This window comes from Astatotilapia calliptera, chromosome 13 (genome assembly GCF_964374335.1).
Source record: "Astatotilapia calliptera chromosome 13, fAstCal68.1, whole genome shotgun sequence".
Taxonomy (NCBI): Eukaryota; Metazoa; Chordata; class Actinopteri; order Cichliformes; family Cichlidae; genus Astatotilapia; species Astatotilapia calliptera.
Window position 1 is genome coordinate 32,641,632 of NC_137434.1, and position 17,915 is coordinate 32,659,546.

The window sequence follows — 17,915 nt, forward strand, 5'->3', positions numbered from 1 at the left end:
CACACAAAAACACTGTGGGACACACACTGCGCCGTCGTTCAGAGTGTGTGTGTTTGAAGCTGCAGACGAACGACGGGGAGGCGCTGCTCCGGCCGTCCTCCCCTCCTCAGAAAACACTCCCCCTCTGCAGGGTACGACCCCGACACAGCCCCCTCTGTGTGTGTGTGGAGGAGGGGCTGTGTGCTGTTACATGTGATCAGAGCAGGTTTACTCACCTGGAGCAGGGCTCTCAGGTGTAATGGGTGCTGATTGGCCGATTACGCTCGGAGCTGAACATACTCCTTTGACCTTCAGCTTTTTTTCACACTGACTTTAAACAGGAAAACCCACAAAATCCACGAATATGATATTAATCATTTGACTACTTTTCCTGAAAATGTCCCAACAAACGGCCAGCTCACCTGACTGAGGAGGCGGGTCGAGTCTGTGGCATTGTCACAGCTCATCTCTTTTAGCTCCACCACAAATCACAGAAACGTTCATAAGGACTTATGAAAGGTTTCTATAATAAAGTCTGAGTGACGGATCAGGTGACAGCGCTCTGACCACCTGCGCAGTCTGCAGGTAAACATCTACAGCATGACGCTGGCTAGCCTCTGTGCTACGGGAACTTCCTGTGGCGAACCCAGCCGCCACGCAAGGCTTCACGGTACTAAAGGCAAACTTATTACTGAAGTCGCTGCTCTGGAGCAGCAGGTATGAATACACTCAGAGCAGAGACTCCCACAAACAGCTGGATGCAACGATGAGCCTGTAAGTCAGAGCGCTGCCTGCAGGGGGCAGTAGGATGCCCCTGTGTTTGTGTGGCAGAGATTAATGCACGATGTGTGTGTGGTTCACAGTTTGTGTAACTGGCGGCGGCAGAAAAACACTCTGCAGTGTTCCAAGCAAGTCTCCTCCCCCTCTCCTCCCCAAGTGTTTGTTCAGGCCTCCCTCCTCTATCTGATCCTCCTCTCGTCTGTTATGTCTCTGCGCCTCAGCTCCCAGCAGGGCGAGCGCTGTCTGCGTTTGTTACTGAATCAGATCCGCCTTCAGATCGGGCGCTGCCTCACGTCCCGGCAGGCTCGGACTCGCCCTGCCTGGAACGCCGTGGTGCTTTTAAATGTTTTAAAGAGACTCTGAGGGAGCCACAAGCTCTCAGAGGAGAAGCTTCACTTTGACCCTGAAGCTCTGAAACAGCTCCACTTTGCACAAATCAGACCTTTCTTTATTCAGCAGACTGAACAGCGCCCGAGGAGATTCCTCAGACTGTTCTACAGTTTGACCTTTGACCTTTGCTTTGACCTTTGCTTGGAACCTCCCAACAGTTCAAACTGGTTCTGGTGTCAGATCGGTTTGCTCAAACTGCTCAACACTGCAGATATCCACAAAACCAGATTATTACCAGGTGTCACAGTTTCATCTCTGAGCATGAACACCAATACCAGGCTCAACTTTTACCCAGAATGCACTTTGTCAACTTTCCAAGTGAAAATGGGGAAAGAGATGAAAGTGGGCAGTGTGTGAGGGATCATCACCCTGAAGCTGAGAGAGCAGGAACCTGGTTCAGAGTCAGACCGAGGGCCAGGCGGTGGGACTAAAGCTGATCTGGGTTCAGCTTTGATGGCTCTGGTTTGGAGCAGAGCAGGTGTACGGGGCTGTGACACTTTCACAGATATTTTTATCCGACGATGGTTTGGTTCTGCTCAGGTGATGAACCAGGTGATGCTGGGGCGGACAGGGAACTCGGGCCATGCTCACGGGACAAAGTGTCGCTGCTGTGAGACGGTCCTCGGCCCTCTCAGAGAGCTCCTCTGGACCTGATCTTTAACGACCTGCAGGATCTGTGTGGCGGGAACATGACGCAGCTTCAATGGTGGAGGACGAGGCTATGACGCCCGCTCCCTCCATCCTCAGCAGCGTGTGTCTATCGATCAATAATCAATACCTGCTGGTTACTTGACTTCAGCTTAGCAGTAACTCGATCCTCCCGTGATGGCATCTGGATCTGAGCATGTACCGAGGTTTGCCCTGCGGTGGGTAGCGGGTTAATATAGGTAGCAGCGCTGTTGAGGGGTTGATGATGGTGTAACCTGCAGCCAGGGTAGCTGGGAGATTCCCGTGTTGGAGCACCGGAGTCACATCGAAGCTCTGTTTACCCTGGGGGGGTTCAGCCTTGACCCCTCCGTCACCGCAGCAGCTGAGGAAGCCTCGTGCACACATACCCACTCTCAGGGTGATTAATAACCAATGTGTGTGACCTCTGACCCCAACATGCAGCCGTTTCAGCCTGAGAGCAAACACCGACATGCTCGGGAGGTGTGAGGTTTCACTGAGAATCTCTGCGTCTCTGAAGGGCCACAGCAGTTTGTGTTTAACTCTGTGAGGCTGTTATCAGTGATGACCCCTGACCTCTGACCCCTGAGCTTGGAGAGAAGCAGTAAACAGTGTTTGATGTTTATCAGAATGACTTTTGTCTGACTGCTGAGACAAGAACAAGTTTAAACCTAAAGAAATCTTGTGAGTGGGTAACAATGCTCAGTGAGGATGACTCAGACCAGCAGGCCCAGTTCTGCTCTGGTTCTGGTTTTAGAGAAACTTCCTGAACCTGGGCGTGTCCGTGTCCTTCCTGTCCTGCTGTAATGGTGTCTGAGTCTAATCCCTGAATGTAGTCTAAAATAATCCCGGCTCCTCTTCATGCAGTCTTCCTCCTGCCGGCTAGTTCCTGAGGTCAGAGAGACACGAACAGCTGCCAGGACTCAAACCGCCGGCGTGTTCTCCATTCCTCTCATTCCTCCCATAGCCATTGGGAGGGGGGGGGGGAGCATTGTTGTGGAGCAGCTGGACATTGTCTTCTTCTTTGCGGGCAGCGAAGACTCGATGAGCTCAGCAGCTGCTGTGTGTCATCACTTTACACACACACACAGTTTTTTTTCATATCCTTGTGGGGACATCTAATTGACACAATACCTTCCATAACCCCAACCCCAAGCCTAGACCTAACCGTGACCTAACTGTGACATTTTCAAAAATGCCTTCAAACTCGTGGGGACAGGTCCAAACATAGTACACACACACACAGGTGGATGAAAGTTTAATGACCTGCAGGAGGAAGTGGGACACTGCAGAGGGGACAGCATGACAGTGAAGCGACATGTCACATGTCCTGCTGCCACACTGCAGGGAAGCGTGTGCCCTCAGTCCTGTCTGCAGGTGCCGACAGATGGATAAAGACACCAAAACTGTAACCGCCTGCTTCACGCCGTCCAAACTGATCTGCAGAATACCGGTAATCATCACAGAAGAAGAACAATCAAACATCTGCAAATAATAAACAAGGCATCCCAGCCTCTCCTCAGTCACTGTGTCCTCTGTCAGGGGCTCGTTAGCATCACTGATATCCAAACAGCTGAGTCTGAGCCCCGCCCCCTCTGTCTCACCTGTGTCAGCCTGCTCTCCCAGGTTCTGCAGTTTGGGGGCTGAGCTCAGAGATCAGCCCACCTCACCCCTACTTGCACTCCGTATATAGATGTGAAGAAATAAAATGCAGTTTGTCCCTTGATTTTTTGTTTTAACTTGTGTTAAAATAAGTTCTTTAAAAAGCCAAAAATGATTTAATATGAAGACAACATGAGCCGAGAGTACAAACATGCTGAGGCTGTTAGTTCAGTCAGAGAGTCACAAAAGTCACAAACGCACGAACACAATGACAGCAGAAGTGCTGCCCTGTGTCTGCGCAGACAGAGCTGTGTTTATTTGGTCGTTCAATCAAAGGCTTCAGTTAGTTACAATCTGCGTTCACGTTTGTAGTTTTGTTTTGTTTGACAATATTTGATATTTAAAAAACAAACATTTTCAAAATTATTGGTGGGTGGTTTCTTGTTTATTTTTTGTACTACTTGAACACTTGGCTGTCCAATGAGACGACAGTGCCAGCAGCGGCTCATTTCAGTTTGACACCCCTGATGAACTTACCTGAATGAACTCTGTTCTGTGGGCGTGACATCAGGTGAAAGGCAGACAGCTCAGGTAGGAAGGTCCAGAAACACCTGGAAGGTAGAGAGGAACAGGTAGACAAACGGCACATGTGCACGGGGTTTACTGGGTCAGCTGTGAGCGGCTGATTACAGCTACAGACTCACACACCAACACAGACTCTGATCAGGACACACATGTGGATGCGCAGAACTTTGTGTCATCAGAAACTGAATTTGAATAATTTAAATTCGAATATGAATTGCTCAGATTGAATCTGAATTGTAACTTAATAAATGCTTTTTAAAACTGAATTTGAATTAGCCTGATTTGAAATTCAATGTATTATAATAAACTTTATTTATAAAGCACACTTAAAAACCAAGGGTATGCCAAGGTGCTTAACAAGCAAGATAGAGTATAGGAGGAGGATAATAGAAATAGGACCAAAGCAAGTACTAAGTATGCAAGCAGATAACTGTCACTAATACATAGGAAAGCAACAGGTACAGAGCAAACAAGAATTTAAATGAGCATAAAAGTGCATGATATAAAATCATAAAAGAAATATTAACTAGAGGGAAAGGCAAGATTGAATAAGTGGGTTTTTAATCGTGATTTGAACAGTGCAATGGAATCAGATGCGCGGAGGTCGAGAGGAAGGTTATTCCACAGTACCGGGGCAGCCAGAGCAAACGCACGGTCACCCCGGGACTTTAGTCGAGATCCGGGTTGGGTCAGAAGTAGTTGAGTGGCAGATCTGAGTGTTCTAGCAGGAGTATGTGGTTTGAGAAGTTCACTAAGATAACTTGGTGCTAATTTATTAATAGTTTTGAATGTAAGGAGTAATATTTTAAATTGAATACGGTACTTTATGGGCAGCCAATGCAAGCTAGCTAGAACAGGAGTAATATGGCAAAATTTCCTGGTACCAGTCAAAAGGCGGGCTGCTGCATTTTGGACTGTTTGCAGTCTACAAAGAAGAGAAGAGGGGAGACCATAGTACAAGGAGTTACAATAATCCAACCTGGAGGTCACAAAAAGCGTGAATAAGCTTCTCCAGGTCCTCGTGTGGAACATAATGCCTAGCCTTAGAGATAAGGCGCAGTTGGTGGAAGCTAGATCTCAGCAGACACTTGCTTATCGAGTTTGAGCGAGCTATCCAGCAGTGCACCCAAGTTACTAACATAGTCACAAGAAAAGCTAGCAAAGGAACCCAGGGCAGCACAGAGTTGGGCACGAGGGATTTTACTGTTGAACACCACAGTCTCAGTCTTCTTATCATTTAAAACGAGGGAATTACTCAGGAACCATTCTTTGACCTCCCGCATGCATTCTTGAAAGTAGTGCAGGGACACAGCAAGGTCGTCAGCAAGTTCAAAATAGATCTGTATGTCATCGGCATAACAGTGGAAGGCGATATTGTATTTTTCAAAGATTGTGCCTAGAGGGAGCAAATACAATGAGAAGAGAATAGGGCCTAAAACTGATCCTTGAGGTACACCACAACAGACCGGAGCGGAGGAAGAGGAGAAGGTGCCTAAGTGAACTGATAAGGATCTATCAGCGAGGTATGATTTAAACCTCGTATTGGTTTGAAAATGATCGGAACTAAATTGAAATTGAATTTTATACTTTGAAAATGAATTCATTTGTTTTGAAACTGTATTTTAACCTTTAAAAATGAAGCTCTCAAATAATTTCAGTTTCAGTCCTACAATTCAGTTTTTTGGGACTTACATCCGGTTCTGATTCCAGAGTAATCAAGCGCAGATTAATAGAACTCCGTTTTAGAGGACTGAAAGTGTCACTGACGGGAATCTATAGCATCTTGAGCTGAATTAAGACCTCAGAAGTCATTCGTCATGTCGAATGACCAGCGGATAAACTCTCAGGTTGGTAATAAATGTATTACATGTATAAGAACAAGAAAGAAGAAGAAGAAAGAAAGAAGACCGCTGTCCTGCAACTTTTCCATGTGTTCCTGTTGCAACACATCCATCCATCCATCTATTTGCTTCCGCTTATCCTATCCGGTTGTTCAGTGATGACGCGACGAATCCTACTTCCGGGTCTAAAGTAGTCTGAGTTTAATATGGCTTTTGTGTTGTTAACATGTTTAATGTTATGTATTTTCTTCTACTTGATCTCAAAAAGCTCCTAAAACAGTCAGTGATCACTGTTGACCTCCCTCGGCTTTTATTACCACTAATCATTTATTTAAGCTCAGTTTTTAAAACCTTAGGATGTAACTACAGCCCAGCCCATGCAGCAGTATATGAATGACTAACCTCGTATTGTGGATGGATTATCTCAGTTGTTGTCCTGGCTGAAGTTTGGTCCTTTTACAGCATCCTGCCATGCGATTACATTTGTTCCTGACCACCGAGAACACTCACGGTAACTTTTATCGAGTGGAAAAAAAGTTAGCTTGTTTATATTATGCTAACATAGCTATGTCGCTAGCGGTCACGTAGCACATCATTATATACCAGCTAGCCCAACTTCAGTAACCCTACAAACGTCACTGCTGTTTAGTTTTCTGTCTTCATTTATGCTGGAAGTGATAGCAGAGCTGTACGTTTTAATTTGTTTCCAAAACCCCGCAGTCAGGACATGCTATATTGTATTTAGATAGAAGCTAGCGAGCTAACTCCCTGCTAACTTCTAACTCCATTAAATGTCATAAATTCCGTTTTCATGGATGCCTGGATGTTAAACTCAATTGTTACACCTGGTAGAGCAGAACGCTGATCATTTTATTAAAGATGAAAGACTTTAGACAGTTTTTCAACTCTCAGTAATGCCATAGTGATCGTTTGATATATGGATCTGCAGCGGAGTTTAGACCCAGACACGGCTAGTGACGTCAGACTGAACAACCGGATTCAGGGTCGCGGGGGGCGCTGGAGCCTATCCCAGCTGTCATAGGGCAAGAGGCAGGGTACACCCTGGACAGGTCGCCAGTCTGTCGCAGGGCCAACACACAGGGACAGACAACCATTCGCACTCACATTCACTCGCACATTCACACCTAGTGGCAATTTGGATTTGTTGCAACACATCTGAATATGATTAGTAGGTCATTGGCAAGACTATCCGGTCTTTAAGTGATGACATGATGAATTCTGCTTCCAGGCCCAAAGTACTCTGCGTTTATTAAGGCTGTTGTGTTTTTAACGTGTTTTAATGTTTTGTATTTTGTTCTGTTTAATCTCAACAAGCCCCTAAAAACAGTCAGTGATCACTGTTGGCCTGTTTTTATCACCACTGTTCATTTTAAAGCTCAGTTTTAAACCCTTAGAATGTAACTACAGCCCAGCCCATGCAGCAGTATTTGAATGTCTAACCTCGTATTGTGGATGGATTATCTCAGTTGTTCTCCTGGCTGAAGTTTGGTCCGTTTACAGCATCCTGCCATGCGATTACATTTGTCTCTAACCATCGGGAACCCTCACGTTAACTTTTATCCAGTGGAAAGAAGTTACTGTTCATCCTCCAGCTTTACTGTTTATGCTAACATAGCTGTGTCGCTAGCGGTCACGTAGCACATCATTATATAGCAGCTAGCCCAACTTCAGTAACCCTACAAACGTCAGTGCTGTTTAGTTTTCTGTCTTCATTTATGTTGGAAGTGATAGCAGAGCTGTACGTTTGAATCATTTCAGAAATCTCTCAGTCAGAACATGGTGTATTATATTTAGATAGAAGCTAGCGAGGTAACTCCCTGCTAACTTCTAACTCCGTTAAATGTCATAAATTCAGTTTTCATGGATGCCTGGATGTTAAACTTAATTGTTACACCTGGTAGAGCAGAATGCGGATCGTTTTATTACAGATGAAACTCTCAGTAATGCTGCAGTGATCATTTGACTTTGGGACCTGCAGCGGAGTTTGGGCCCAGACATGGCTATTGACGTCAGATTTAAAGACCAGATAGAACTTGACTGCATGCTGAGGTGGGAGTGGACCAGAAAGTAAGGAAATCCAAAGTGCCATTAAAACCAGGAGAGGTTTCTTATATATTTTAGAAGAAGGTATTATTAAAAAGAATTCAAAATAAATTATCTCAATGCCATATTTTATTTAGGAACCCTAGAGAGCACTTTGCAAAATAACACATTCTTATCATTTCACCCTCTGATGGGACAAGCTACGACTGTCAGGGAAGGTGATGTAGGTACAGAGCATGTGAGAGTGGTCAAGTAAATGTCACTTGTCTAGATGAAGGCACAAGAGGGATCAATGGCAAGGCGTAGAGATTCATTATTTTCAGTCTTCAGTGGACACTCCATTTCTGGCACAAAACACCTGTAAAAGCTGGTCGATTTATGAGGTGCCTTGGTGACCCGACAATTTCAGCCTGTCAAACATAATAATGGAGCAGTATGTTAAAAAAAAATCCAGCTCAAGATGCTGTAGATTCCCGTCAGTGACACTTTCGGTCCGCTTGTAAAACGCAGTTCTATTAATCTGTGCTCGATTACTCTGGAACCAGAACCGATGCAAGTCCCAAAAAACTGAATTGTAGAACTGAAACTGAAATTATTTGAGAGCTACATTTTTTTTTTGTGATTAATATTTTATTGTACTTTTAGAACACTACAGTCCACCGCAGAGACAGATTACATCACATAAAAAAAACATCAGCATAGCAGCAGAAAAGTAGAGAATACCAAACCAAAATGAGGGGGGGGGGGGGGGCAAACAAAGCAAGAGACAAACAAAAACATGAAAAAAAACAACAACAAAAAACAAACAAACAAAAAAGAAACAAAAACAGCCAGCCTTTGACTATGTGGGTCTTACTGCATGCCACACTCTGACATCCCTGAAAGTGCTTCGTCAGAATTCCAATGTCTGTCCCACTCTAAGTTCTAGTCTGTTCGTTTTATTCTGGACAGATATGGATCCCACTTCAGATGGAAACTCTCCACTTTATTCAGGAGCCTGTATGAGAGTTGTTCTAGTGCAGCAAGTCTCCCTAGTTGAATATGCCATACAGAGACAGGTGGGGTGGAAGGGGCCTTCCACTGGGAGATAATGAGTTTACGCCCCAGCATCAATGCAGTCTGTACCCACTCAGCAGCCTTAGGCGGAGCATATTTAAGGAGTGATGGGTCCCCCAAAACAAATAGTCTTGGTGAAAAAGGAATATCCCATCGTATGGTTGATTTGATAAAGTCATGTATCTCAGTCCAAAAGATTTGGGTTTTAGGACAGCTCCAAATCATATGGGTCAATGTGCCTACCCCAGTCTGACATCTCCAGCATTCAGGGGACTGTATGAGGTTCGCCCTATACAGTCTGTGTGGCGACAAAAGAGCTACATTTTTAAAGGATAAAATACAGTTTCAACACAAATGAATTCATTTTCAAAGTATAAAATTCAATTTCAATTTAGTTCCGATCATTTTCAAACCAATACATTGAATTTCAAATTAGGCTAATTCAGACCTTCCCAAAGTGTGGGGCCCGCCCCCAAGGGGGGCGCAGAGCCATTGCAGGGGGGGCGCGGTATGAAAAGGAGGGTGGGGGGGAAACAACGCTTGGATACTGCATGCACCGGGCGGCAACAGAAACGCAAAGCAGGAGATGAAGCATCACTGAATATGTTTCCAAACCAACTTCATTCTAAGCCAAAGACTAGAAAATATGGTGAAGCAAATCTGCCCTTTGGTTTCACCTGCACAGGTGCCGAGGTAGGTCTCCCTGCAGGTTTTCCCTGTCGGGAGCAGCGCTGGGCTGTTTACATCACGGACAAACAGGATCCCACATTCTTGATTTTTAGTTCAAACACTTGTTGTAATGACTAACTACTCCTGACATGTTGGAGATGTTTGCTCTTTATACAGTAAAGTTACAGCGAGATACAAATAACATCAGGCTAATCCTGCCACGATTTGTTCCCCGGTTCAAATCACGGACAAACAGTTGTTTATGTTTTTAAACCCATTTTGCACAGAGAGGCATTTTTGAAAAATGTATTGATAGCAATGTTGAATATTATTACACATGAAAAAAACAACTACATGTAAAATAATCACACTGTGCCTTTGTAAATGGAGGGACAGTAACTGTGTGTAAAACCTAAAGACAGTCAGATTAACAGTATTTCGTCTCTATCTGCCATTCTGCAATTCATCTCATGTAAACAATAACGTGGCTCACAGCGTGACGTGAAAAAGGCACATACCTTTGACGTTGTGTGACGAACTCTGTATTCCTCGTCCACACTTAAACGCAAAAAAGGAGTTTTAAAAAAATCTCTTTTCGGTGATTCGAAACGCCGTTTACATGGATGAAACAGCTGCGTGTTCAAAAATACCCGTGTACACAGCAAAATCTCCAGTGTTAAATTAACACTGGAGAGTGTCTATATGGGTCCACACCTCTGAGTGTTAAATACACAGTGTTGGGAAGGTTACTTTTAAAATGTATTCCATTACAGAATACAGAATACATGCCCCAAAATGTATTCCGTAACGTATTCCGTTACGTTACTCAATGACAGTAACGTATTCTGAATACTTTGGATTACTTAATATATTATCGTGCTTTTTACAACAACGTGAATGTACTATTGCTGTGTGATTTATTACTATTACTGAAGGTCCGCGACTCCGAACTGTAGTAAAGGGACCTCTGACTAATACGGCGGGGTCCCTGTCGGCTCGTAGCCGAAAAATAGCTTTACTTTGTTGTGTGGGTCAACTTTTCTTGCGAGAGACAGAGAGAGGCGTTGAAAGGCTCCAACGGAACTTATTGTTTTCGGAGGAAAACAGGAACACGGTGTACAGTCGAGTCTTAATAGCTTACTTACAGCTGGGCTCGTCAGGCTCTCTTCTTGGCTGCAGTGGTTATTATTATATTTACATGCTTCCAGCTCCCGTTTCTCCTCGATGACAACTCGTACCTTTCCACTCCCCTTTTTCTCCCTCCTCGCGCTCACAGACACATAACGTGTATGGCAGTCCATTCTCCCTGCAGCACGGACTACACTGCCCATGATGCTACATTCTTTAGAGCTATGCTTGTAGCATTCAGCCTGTTAGCTTAGCACAACAACAACAACAACAAAAAGGCGCTCTCTCACCCAGGAAACACACAGTCGCAGAGAGAGAGAGAGAGAGCGTCGCCCTGTAACCATGGCAACCGTAACGCTGCCGCCTGGAACAACAGAACGTAGCTGTCAAACAAAACCCAAACAGTCCTGACCCGCGACAATATGAAACAGGAAAGTACCGCAGTGTAATCCATTTATTTCAACAAAGTAACTGTATTCTGAATACCACCTTTTTAAACGGTAACTGTAACGGAATACAGTTACTCATATTTTGTATTTTAAATACGTAACGGCGGTACATGTATTCCGTTACTCCCCAACACTGTAAATACAACACTGTTGAGTGTTAAATTAACACTTTTGACAGTGTTATATGTTTAAAAGTAACCTAGTCAGTTTTGAAGATTAACAAAGACTAACACTGAGCAGTGCTGATTTTCTAACACTGGAAAATAACTCAAAATGTTAGAAATATTTCCGGCCTACCCGACCTTCTGAGGACCCGGCCCACGTAGACCGCGAAGACCGGGTCCTCAGGAGGATGCAGCCCATGAATTTGGACACGACAGTGAGTGAGAAAGGTGACTGGAAAGGAAAAATGCAATGCATCATGGGAATCCCCAGCAGCCTACGTCTATTGCAGCATAACTAAGGGAGGATTCAGGGTCACCTGGTCCAGCCCTAACTATATGCTTTAGCAAAAAGGAAAGTTTGAAGCCTGATCTTGAAAGTAGAGATAGTGTCTGTCTCCTGAATCCAAACTGGAAGCTGGTTCCACAGAAGAGGGGCCTGAAAACTGAAGGCTCTGCCTCCCATTCTACTTTTAAATACTCTAGTGTCCATAAGTTTGTGGTAGAGGCGAGTGGATCGATCCAAACACCAATAGCAGCTCTGGTACTGATATCTGATTAATAATTGCAATATAAGATCGACACTTTATTTCTAACCTCCAAGTTCAGTATGTGGCCCAACTAAATATATTATCTTTTTGGAAATGAGAAGATATACTTCAACCATGCTCTATGAAAAACATCTGAACCTTTTTGTGTTGTCACGTCTATTTGATTTGCCGCCTACGGCACATTCAAACATCACACGACAGGCACATTTACCTGCTGTCCAAAAAAAAAAACCACTTTCAAAATACATGCAAGTAAAACTGACAGTGAAATTACAAATTGATGATTCATCTTTTAACCGGATTATTCGTCCAGAATTGCTGTGCGTTGCTGACCTACAGCAGACAAGAGCTTCTGGACATCTGGACTCACAACTCCAACAGTTGTCAAAGGAGCTTGCAAAGAAAAGCGTCTGGACTTCTTTAAGTTGCTTGAAGACGTTTGACCTCTCATCCGAGAAGCTTCTTCAGTTCTAAGGTCAAATGGTGGAGAGTCCCAGATATAAACCTAGTGGGAGTGACCCCCCACAGAGGGACAAAAGGACCCCCTGATGATCCTCAAATCGCCTGAGCCAAGGTGGGAAACTGGGTGTGGGTCCCAATCAGCCAGAGTTTCGGGTGAGTTCATTGTGAAACCTGGCCCCACCTTATCATGCGAATTCCTGAGGTCAGATGGCCCAGGATGTGAGTGGGCGTTAAGGCGTCTGGGAAGGATCTCAAAACTGGATTATAGATGGCAGAGAGTTGGTGTCGTAAACCCCGCCTCTGTTCAAAGATGGTCGCTCACAGTGGACATAGATGGCTTCTTTCACTCCTCTTTCAAACCATCTGTCCTCTCTGTCCAAAATGTGAACATTGGCATCCTCGAAAGAGTGTCCTTTATCCTTAAGATGCAGATGGACTGCTGAGTCTTGTCCTGTGGAGGTGGCTCTTCTGTGTTGTGCCATGCGCTTGTGAAGTGGCTGTTTGGTCTCTCCAATGTAGAGGTCTGAGCATTCCTCGCTGCACTGTACAGCATACACCACGTTGTTAAGTTTGTGTTTTGGCGTTTTGTCTTTCGGGTGAACCAGTTTCTGTCTGAGCGTGTTGCTGGGTCTGAAATACACTGGGATGTCATGCTTGGAGAAAACTCTCCTGAGTTTCTCTGATACACCGGCTACATAGGGGATGACAATGTTGTTGCGTCTGTCCTTCTTATCCTCCCGAAACACACCCGAAACTCTGGCTGATTGGGACCCACGCCCAGTTTCCCACCTTGGCCCAGGCGATTAAAGGATCATCAGGGGGTCCTATTGTCCCTCTGTGGGGGGTCACTCCCACTAGGTTTATATCTGGGACTCTCCACCATTTGACCTTAGAACTGAAGAAGCTTCTCGGATGAGAGGTCAAACGTCTTCAAGCAACTTAAAGAAGTCCAGACGCTTTTCTTTGCAAGCTCCTTTGACTACGATGACCTGGATGACTGAGAACCTTCTCAGACAAACTCCAACAGTTTTATCGCCGATCTCCGACTCATCCCAGAGATCTCCAGAACACTGGTGGCTGCCCACTCTCCCCGGCCGGGCGGAAGTGCACGCAGATGGCGCCGAGATCGTAAACAAAGGCGAGGTAGGCGCGGAGGGCTACGGGCTAAGCTAAAGCTAACACCACACCGGCTGCCTTTACCCAGTATTTTTCTCGCCAATGTCTGTTCTCTGGCAAACAAAATGGATGAGATACGGCTCTCCATCACTAACAACAGACGGATTATGGACTCAAATGTCGTGTTTCTCACCAAAACATGGCTGAACAACAGCTGCCCGGACAATGCTATCGAGTTAGCAGGACGCCACACACATCGAGCCGACAGGCTAGCAGATGACTCCGGCAAGACCAGAGGTGGAGGTTTGTGCATTTATATTAACAATGCTTGGTGCATGAACTCCACTACTACTGAGAGTCACCTAATGCGGAGTTTTTAATGGTCAAATGCAGACCTTATTATCTCCCCAGAGAACTCACTTCGATCATACTCACTGCCGTGTATATCCCCCCCGACGCTAATGCTAGGTTGGCCATGAAAGAACTTTCCGCAGCCATTAACAAACACCAGAATAAACACCCCGAGGCTGCTTTTATTGTTGCTGGCGACTTCAACCACATCAACTTAAAGACAGTCCTCCCCAGATTCCACCAACATGTCTCCTGCCACACCAGAGGAGACAAGACTTTAGACCAGTGGTTCTTAACCTGGGTTCGATCGAACCCTAGGGGTTCGGTGAGTCGGTCTCAGGGGTTCGGCAGAGCCTCCACTGCGGAGGTCGCAGAGGTCCAGCCACGCCCGAATTATCGTGTAAATTTGTGATGACACGCCCCCTTCTGGCCATCACTGGCTGCAGACGATCATGCTACACTGCTTGGCCAATCAGGGCTGCGGGGAATGTAGCGCGCGCAGTAGTCAACATGTGAATGTCGTGGTAGTACTTCGCGTGATTTTTTTTTTAACATTTTAATCCATACTAACTATGTCGGGCAAAAAAAGAAAGTGGTTGGACGAATATGTACAATATGGGAGTGAGCGTCCTATCTGCATGATTTGCAACGCCAAGTTGAGCAACTCTAGTCTCGCACCGGCAAAACTAAAGGAACACTTCTTGAAGCTGCATGGAGACGGGGAATACAAGAACACAACACTTGCTGAATTCAAGGTGAAGAGAGCCAGATTCGATGAAAGGCCCACTCTGCCTGCTCTTGGATTTGTACCCGTTAACAAACCGATCCTCACAGCATCGTACGAAGTTGCTTACCTGATCGCAAAGCAGGGCAAGCCACACACCATTGGTGAAACACTCGTGAAACCAGCCGCGTTAAAGATGGCAAATCTGATACTCGGAACAGCGGCCGAAGGTAAATTATCACAAATTCCTCTTTCAAATGACACCGTCAGCGACAGAATAGAAGACACGAGTAAAGACATCTTGGCTCAAGTAGTCGCCGATCTGATTTCAAGCCCGGCAAAATTCAGCCTTCAGCTCGATGAGAGCACAGACGTTGCTAATCTAAGCCAGCTTACTGTTTTTGTGCGCTATGTGAAAGATGACATGATAAAAGAAGATTTTTTATTTTGTAAGCCTCTTACAACAACAACTAAGGCAGCCGATGTGAAGAAGCTTGTGGATGACTTCTTCGGAGACAACAATCTTTCATGGGACATGGTTTCTGCAGTTTGTACAGACGGAGCTCCCGTCATGCTGGGAAGAAACTCTGGTTTTGGTGCGCTAGTAAAAGCCGATGCACCACACATCATTGTGACTCATTGTATTTTGCACAGGCATGCATTGGCAACAAAAACCTTGCCTCCAAAAATGGCAGAAGTATTAAAAACAGTGGTGGAATGTGTGAACTATGTGCGAAATAGTGCTCTGAGGCACCGCATCTTCAGTGAGCTGTGTAAAGAAATGGGCTCTGAATTCGAGGTACTTCTGTACCATTCTAATGTTCGGTGGTTATCCCGGGGACAGGTGCTGAATCGTGTTTTTGCCATGCGTGTGGAATTAGCCCTGTTTTTGCAAGAGCACCAACACTGTCATGCAGATTGCTTCAAAAATCCTGAGTTCATTCTCATTTTAGCGTACATGGCTGATATATTCGCAGCTCTCAATCATCTCAATCAGCAGATGCAGGGTGGTGGAGTCAATATCATAGAAGCGGAAGAACACCTGAAGGCTTTTCAAAAAAAGCTAACGTTATGGAAACGACGAACAGAGAACAACAACTTTGCAAACCTCCCCCTCCTGGACAACTGTGTAAGTAAGGTCGAAGATGTGTCTGGAATCGGAGATGTTTCTGTATCCACGGAACTGAAGCAAACAATTGCAACGCACTTAGATGAGCTTGCAAAGTCTCTCGACAGATATTTCCCTACAAGAGAGTCATATCCAGCATGGGTGAGACAGCCGTTCACGTTTGCTGTTGAGACAGCAGATGTCAATGATGAATACCTTGACGAAATCATTGAAATTCAGCAGAGCCAGGTTCAACAGCAACTCTTCAGAACAACAACACTCTCAACGTTTTGGTGTCGACAAATGGACAAGTATCCAATTATTGCTAAGAAAGCCGTGGATTTTTTTATACCATTTGTTACAACATATCTTTGCGAGCAATCTTTTTCGACGATGCTGGACATAAAAACGAAGAAAAGGAACAGACTTTTCTTTGAAAATGACATGAGACTGGCACTTGCCAAGGTGAAGCCACGCATATCTGAACTGGTCTCTCAAAGGCAACAGCAGAAGTCACACTGATTTGCAGGTATGTAATTTGTTGTAAGTTCATGCATTGTGTTGGTTTTGTTCTTTGAACAAGGTGATGTTCATGTACGGCTCATTTTGTGCACCAGTAAAAAAACATATCTATGTCTTGAATTTGAAAAAAAAAAAATTTTTCACTAAAGAGGGGTTCGGTGAATGCGCATATGAAACTGGTGGGGTTCGGTACCTCCAACAAGGTTAAGAACCACTGCTTTAGACCATGTGTATTCCAACCTGGCTGGAGCCTACAAAGCCACACCCCTCCCCCACATTGGACAATCAGACCATCTCTCCCTGTTCCTCACACCTCGGTATTCACCACTCATCCAACGTGTGAAACCTGCTGTGAGGACAATTAAAGTGTGGCCAGAGGGTACAGAGGCAGTGCTCCAGGACAGATTTAAAAACACAGACTGGAATATGTTCACCCACACAGACCTGGACCAGTACGCCTCATCTGTACTGGATTACATCTCCGAAACCACAGACAGTGTCACCACCCAGAAACGGATCACCATGTACCCCAACCAGAAGCCTTGGATGAACCGGGATGTTCGTCTCCTCCTGAAGGCCCGCAACACCGCCTTTAGGTCAGGAGATGCACACGCCTACAGCACAGCCAGGGCTAATCTAAAGAAGGGCATCAAAAAAGCCAAACACATTACAAAAAGAAGGTAGAAGGACACTTCTCCAACTCCAACCCCCGACGCATGTGGCAAGGACTCCAGACAATTACAGACTACAGGACCACCAAACCCTCCCCCGCATCCTCTGATGTCTCCTTCCTCAACGAGCTCAACAACTTTTATGCTTGTTTTGAGCGAGGGAATCCAACAACTACAACCAAAGGAGACATGACGCCAGACCACCAACCTCTGACTCTCTCCCCCACCGATGTAGGAGCGGTGCTGAGCAGGATCAATGTCCACAAGGCTGCAGGCCCTGATGGCATCACCGGGCGTGTTCTCAGAGCGTGTTCTGGGGAGCTTGCAGGAGTGCTCACAGACATATTCAATCTGTCCTTGGCCCACGCTGTGGTACCGGCCTGCTTCAAATCCACCTCCATCGTCCCGATACCCAAAAACTCCAACCCATCTTGCCTCAATGATTACCGCCCAGTAGCACTCACCCCCATCATCACTAAGTGCTTAGAGCAGCTGGTCCTAGCACACTTCAAATCCTGTCTCCCCCCCACCCTGGACCCCCACCAATTCGCATACCGCCAGAACAGGAGCACAGAGGATGCAGTCTCCATCGCACTGCACTCTGTCCTCTCACACCTGGACAACAACAACACCTACGCCAGAATGCTGTTTATAGACTTCAGTTCAGCATTCAATACAATCCACCCCTCACAACTCATCAGGAAACTGACAGACCTGGGCATCAGTTCCCTCATCTGCAAATGGTTACTGGACTTCCTGACCAACCGCCCCCAACATGTCCGGCTGGATAACCGCTGCTCATCTACAATCACGATGAACACCGGTGTACCACAAGGCTGTGTGATGAGTCCTTTCCTCTACTCCCTCTTCACCCACGACTGCAGACCTGCTGATGGTTCCAACACCATCATTAAGTTTGCAGATGACACCACGGTGATTGGCCTCATCAGTGACAACGATGAGGCCGCCTACAGGGAGGAGGTGGATCGTCTGGCTGAGTGGTGCGACACAAACAACCTGCTGCTTAACACCGAGAAGAC

The 17,915-nt window shown here is 45.7% G+C and overlaps 1 protein-coding gene across 1 annotated transcript in view; it reads right to left on the reverse strand.

Annotated features, from left to right (window-relative positions):
* Positions 1-61, reverse strand: part of dlk2 (delta-like 2 homolog (Drosophila)) — a 12,545-nt gene extending 12,484 nt beyond the window's left edge. Inside the window, exon 1 of the mRNA XM_026190983.2 lies at positions 1-61. This exon is cut by the window's left edge and continues 100 nt beyond it. The gene's annotated coding sequence lies outside the window, so the exon portion shown is untranslated.
* Positions 62-17,915: the final 17,854 nt, after the last annotated feature.